At 44.5% G+C, this 6160-nt stretch overlaps 1 long non-coding RNA gene across 1 annotated transcript; it reads right to left on the reverse strand.

Annotated features, from left to right (window-relative positions):
- Nucleotides 1–773: 773 nt before the first annotated feature.
- Nucleotides 774–3864, reverse strand: LOC114615792. Its single transcript, XR_003710515.1, has 3 exons — nucleotides 3742–3864; nucleotides 2909–3030; nucleotides 774–980 (listed from the first exon to the last, which is right to left on the reverse strand). It is a non-coding gene; the product is annotated as an uncharacterized LOC114615792 (long non-coding RNA).
- Between the last annotated feature and the right edge of the window lie 2296 nt (nucleotides 3865–6160).

The raw sequence follows: 6160 nt of genomic DNA on the forward strand, positions 1-6160 counted from the left end.
AAGGAAGATGGCAAGTAGGCTGAATCACAGTTCAGGTTTGTTTACTGGAATGCTTGGTGCCACTTATAGGGAATAAGCAGATTTACCTCCCTGTAAACACACAGCAGGAAATCATAATGGAATGAGTGACAAGAGGAAAGGAGATACAGGAAGCAGGCTGCCTACTGGACCATGATTTGACCTCAGAGACCAGGGAGGAATTTACCTTACAAACATGTGCAGCATGTGCCTGCAATTCCAGCACTTAGGAGGCTAAGGCAGAAAGATCCTGATCTTAAGGCCAGCAATAACCCCCTCCAAACAAACACAGGCTGGGGATGTGGCTTAGTGGCAGAATGCTAGCCTAGCATGTACCAGGTCTGGGGTCAACCCCCCCGGAAAACATTCAAAAACAGGGAATAAGCTTAAGAACCAACAACAAAGTTCAATAGTAAAGGGAACTTGTCACCAAACCCAACCACCTCACTGTGATCTGCACCCTAACATCCACTCTCAACAAAATGTTAAGAAACATATAGTGCACAGGTGTATATTCAGACAAAACCCCATAACCATAAGAGAAAAGAAAACAGAAGAAAAAAAAAATCACAGCAATAATACTCTCACATTGAGTTGAGGATAGGAATGGCAAGCACAGAAAGACCAACAGTGACTCTACACAGTAAGAGCAGGGGACACAGAATGAGCCTGGCAGGAAAACACAAACAAGCCCAATGTCTGCTGTCCTTGTCTGAACATGTTCCATCCAGTCCTTGACCCACTTTGGGCTGGTACCCAGCTTGCTTACCTTGTGCATGACGATCTTCCGCTGACCTGGCTCGGCCACATCGATCATCTTCTGGACCACATAGTTGGCATACTGATCCTTCATCATGGTGTATAAGGCACTGTGGGGACCGTCGTTCATGGTGCATACCTCATCAATGAGCACAGCACGCTCTGTACGTGAGGCGTGAGTGACACACTTCTCCACAACATTGCTGTTATGAGACAAATTGAGAAGAACAATCAGAAAACATTCCTTCTTTGGCTACATTTGTCAGGACAGACATTGAGGAGAGATGGCACACATGAGGAACTCATTTCCCTAGGGTCTGGCTCTGTAAGATCAATGTTTTGATCAGAAACACTGGGGTATCCAGCAGTGAGTCATCTGAGCCCCAGTGTCCCAGGAAAGGGGCCCTGACCTGCCGACCCGAGATAGTAATGAGCTTGAGAAGCCAACAACAGACTGGCACACAAGGTTCAGCACAGAGCTTTGTAATAGCTCAGCTGGCTCACAATTACTATTTCAACACAAACCAAGATCTAGGATGATGCCCTTGCACTGGTGAAGCTCAGGCTCGGCCATCACAGCTTATCACTGCGTATCACAGCTTCTGTGCACAACAGACACTGGGACCAGGCTCAGTGAAGGAACTTCAAGTTGGCCCACAGCACTGTCGGCGGCTCAGAAGCACGGAGGGCCCTGTGCTGTGTTGGCACTCGTGACCACCTCGCATACCTCATCTGGGAAAGCAGCAAAGGAGAGCTTCCACAAAGTCAGTTCTCTACCATTAAATGCCTTGCTGCCAGACTGATGGCTAGTCACCAAGTAGAGCGATTCCTCATATTGACTGCCTGCCCTTAGTGGATGCCATCATGGACTCTCACCTCAGCTCCATGGGCACAAAGCTGTGCAAGTCAACAATAGAGTGTGCTATGTGGACCACTGTCACTGAGCCCAATACCCAGAGGAAGTACTGAGTTGGCCAGAACTCAGGCTTTGCAAAGGAGCAAAGTGCTGGGTCCCAAACCCTCAAGAAGAAAAGCCTAAAAAGAAGCTACACCTACCTAAACCATAAACTCAAGAAGCACAATTCCAAAGGTGACTCCTGCAGGCACATGACCTGGCAGCCTCTCTAGACTAAGTCATAAATAAGTGCTTTGATTAAGTTACTCCATCTAAGCTCCACATGGGTACCATGGAAGATATGTATGAACACACACACACACACACACACACACACACACACACACATACACACACACTTCTAAAAAATAGGCTTTTAAACACACTTCTAAAAAATAGGTTTAAAAAGATTTCCGTAGCCGGGCGGTGGTGGCACATGCCTTTAATCCCAGCACTTGGGAGGCAGAGGCAGGTGGATTTCTGAGTTCGAGGCCAGCCTGGTCTACAGAGTGAGTTCCAGGACAGCCAGGACTACACAGAGAAACCCTGTCTCGAAAAACCAAAAAAAAAAAAAAAGATTTTCTTAATTAAAAGTGAGTATTAATAAATATCAATGTAAGAACTGACAACCATGAGTCATACTATCTGTCCAACCAATCCCATAAAAGCTCGAGGGAAGAAAATACTGGAAAACTAAGCAGTATTGTGTGCTTGCTATGAGCAGTGAGAAAGAGTGAGTCTGCTCAGACAACTACAGAGCTAAGACACGGGAGGCCATGATTTCCCAAGCCTGCAACTCTGAAGCTGAGAAGCAGAGGCCTGGACAGGTCTGACAATCAGCCCCACTCAGCCAAGAGGAAGGTAAGTGGAGAACACCTCAAAATGCCTACCCCTAAGGGAGGAAACAAACAGGGGCCAAAGGGCAATATGTCAGAAACAGCCCTTAGACTTCCATGGCAACTGCAAAGGAGTAGAAAGAGCACTTATCATACTACAGGACTTTTACAGACAATACTTAAGAAAAACAAAACAAAAAATCCAACATTTAAGAGAGTTCGATACCCAGAAGTTGTAAGGTGGAAAAAGAGAACCAGCTCCCCCAGGTTGTCCTCTAGCTCCCACACATACACAGTGCAGTGCACACAGACACACATAAGCAACAAGTGAATGTAAGAACTTAGGGGAAAGATTCTGTAGCTGACGTGCTGCCCAATCCTTGCTCCCCAGAGCACACACCTTGCAAACTTGTGCTGACTCAATACAAGTACATTGCCTCGGATCTCTGCTACAATTTTGCTTTTATCCTCAGGACGACCATGCTCCAGTACATGTTGGATTACATAATTTCCATACTGATCCTATTTGAGAAGCAAAAAAAAAAAAAAAGAAAAAAAACAGGAAAAAAAAAGAAAATATACATAAAAAACAGTTCTGTGGATTACTAGGCCCTCCATCTAATTCCTGTCCCCACTCTTGGGAGGCTGAGGGGCGGGGTAATGACAGAACAGCACTGAAGCACTGAAGTGCATCTGAATGGGAAGGAACCTGCAAGGAATTTTTAAATAGATAGGTAGTAACAATTTTTCTCTCTCATTACAAAACAAGAACACACTGTTACAAGACAGCAGACGATTTTTCTTTATCTATTTATGGACCTACTTTCTAGCTGGGCTTTTTACAAATTACTAACTACAAAAAAGTAGGTCTATAATTACTTTAGAATCAATCAGGAAAGAAATGTTTGGGGAATAAAGAAATGTTTTCCTCTAATAGAAAGTGCATAAGTTTTGCTCGAATCTTTCTAACACTCATGGTTGTTTATTATTGTATTAGTAGAAGCAAATACCAAAAGAAGAATCAACCACCAGCACATTTGGTTTGTATATCAATGGAGCGGAGACCTTCAACCAACTCACGGGCCATGATTTTAAATCATTGTCTATTTTCATGGAACACACAAAGATCTGAAGGGCACTGATGACATGCTAACACTTTCTGGTAATAAACACACACTGCAGACCTACAGGAGTCCACAAAGGTCTCAGCTCCTCCCCTGGCAACAGCAGTACCTGTACGAGCTGCTCCGTGTGCTGGTGAAGCTCCTCGAGGATCGGGAGAGTCTGGTCAGGGAGACAGTGCTCTAGGATCCTCTGGATCACCCTGCAGCCGTAAGGGTGCGTAGACAAAGCAAACACCTGGAGCAGACAGATCAAGACAATCACTTCAGTGTGGTCACATCATTACCCCTCCCCTCTTGCTTCACAAATAACCTTAACTCACTTATGTTGTTTAGAAATTCATGTAAGTGTGTAAAGTAGAACTTTTCCTAGAAGCCTAAAATGAAATGGAAATGAGTCAAGGTGATACAAACTCTTCAGATGGTAGAGGCAGGTGGACCTCTGAGTTCCACAGGAGCCTGTTCTAGAGTTCCAGGACAGTCAGAGTTAAACACAGATAAATTGTCTCAAAAAACAAAACAAAAAAACTCAAAACAAACAAACAAACAAACAAAACACACACACACAAAAATAAAGAATCGAAAGTGTCAACCAATTGCCCTTCCAAAAGTCAGGATGAAAAACAGGAGGAGGAGGAGAAACTGGACATGAGGCTAGTACCTTTAACCGCACCCCTCTAGAGGCAGAGACGGGATCTGCTCCAGGGCAGGCAGCCAGGGTAGCAAAACTAAACAAAAAGGTTCCAGGAGGAGCTCGCTCACTGGTGGAGTGCTCACCCAGTATCTAGGCACACACAAAGAAGCCCACATTCCAGGAGTGGTGACTAAATCTAAATGCTTCCATATAAACAGACAGCTGCACAAAAGGCTGGCTGGGGTGCTCTTGTTTCAGAACAATAAGAAAGTGCACAAGCATTTAATTGTCCTGTTTTGACTTGACTTTTATCGTACTAGGGATTGAACTAAGGCTTCTTTCTTATGCTAGGCAAGTACCCTACCAATGAGCTGCATCCCCAGCCTACACCCCCAGGGTCCTGATTCTGACTTTTCCTAGCTGTATGGAAGTACTAATGAGTACAAGACTTAATGTCTTTAATCCCAGAACTCAGAAAACCAGGAAAGGAGTATCATGAGATTCAAGGCCAGCCAAGTCTACATAGTGAGAGCCTGCCTCAGAACACCAAAGGGGGATAAAGATGCCAATTCCTACTAGCAGCAGCAGCAGCAGCAGCAGCAGTAGCACTGCACTGCACTGCACTGCACTGCACTGCACTGAGGAGTGCTTGCCTTCCTCAAGTGTCAGTGGACCCAGCACTCTCATCTCACTAGCTGCATGACCCTAGAGTTCAACCTGCTCCTTGCAATCAGCATTGCAAAGACACTGCCTGCTCATAGTCTACAACAGCTTGTAGTAGGTACAACAGTCTGATGTAGTTTATATTTTAATGCAGAAACTGGTTCCTCAAGATGTGGATGACCCCAAGGAGCAGACGACACTCACACGTACTCAAGCGATGTCGTGTGAACTTTCTCTCCAATTTAACTGGTCAATGAAAGGCTAGAGCCAGTGATTGGGCAGTGGGGGGAATAAGGTGGGAGTGGAGGTTCCAGAGGGGGCTGGAAGGAGAGAGAGAGAGGAGGAAGACTGAGGAGAAGAAAACCACCATGGACCAGAATCCCCTGGCCAAGAGAGACAGTTAAGTAGCGGGGCTTGACAGCTGGGGCGCAAGCTGGAACAGTCCTAGATCTGCCTGATTAGGCATCTGGCTTATAAAAACACATCTGGACTGCATGTGTTTTATATGGACTTATTAGGAACATAAAATTTCCAACAATAGCAGTGGATTTCACTCACCACCGTGTTCCCAAAACCCACTTCTAAAACTAAGGCTGTCTCCAGAGTTCCCTGTCTCGAATGTCTCTACCCAGCATGATGCTGGCAGCATGTGACATTTTTAAACCTAGACAGTGGCTTACAGACATCTACACTGCATCTTTATGATTTTTAATTTTTTTTTTTTTACCTCAGTGTGTCTACTGCTATTTAAAACATGCAAAGTAGTTCCTTCACCAGATACAATTGTTAGCCAAGTGCTAGATCAAAGTAGTACAAATACTGAACTTTAAGATGGTCAATATTGTTAATTTCCAAAGTGGCTGAAGCACATTTCTGAAGCATACTGCAGTGCATGGTGGGAACTGCCTGTTTCTGGGCCTTGTTTTCACTTTCCTCCTAACTAATGGACTCTTCATTAGTTTTCCATATCAACTGGCAATCTGGGCTTCTGTAAATGTGCATTCTTCTTTCCTCCATTTCTCCCCACCACATATTGTTTTCCTAGACTGTAGTAGTTCTTTATTTCTATAACCTAGCTGCCAGCTCTTGCAGTTCCAGCAGGGTGGCATTCAAGCCCTGGCTGGGTGTCGCAGAGTGGCTGCAGCTACAGGCCATGTCTCAACACTCCCTCAAAAAAAAAAAAAACAAAAAAAAAAAAAAAAAAAAAAAAAAAAAAAAAAAAAAAAAAAAAAAA

This window comes from Grammomys surdaster, unplaced genomic scaffold (assembly GCF_004785775.1).
Source record: "Grammomys surdaster isolate TR1022 unplaced genomic scaffold, NIH_TR_1.0 148560, whole genome shotgun sequence".
In the NCBI taxonomy this organism is placed as follows: Eukaryota; Metazoa; Chordata; class Mammalia; order Rodentia; family Muridae; genus Grammomys; species Grammomys surdaster.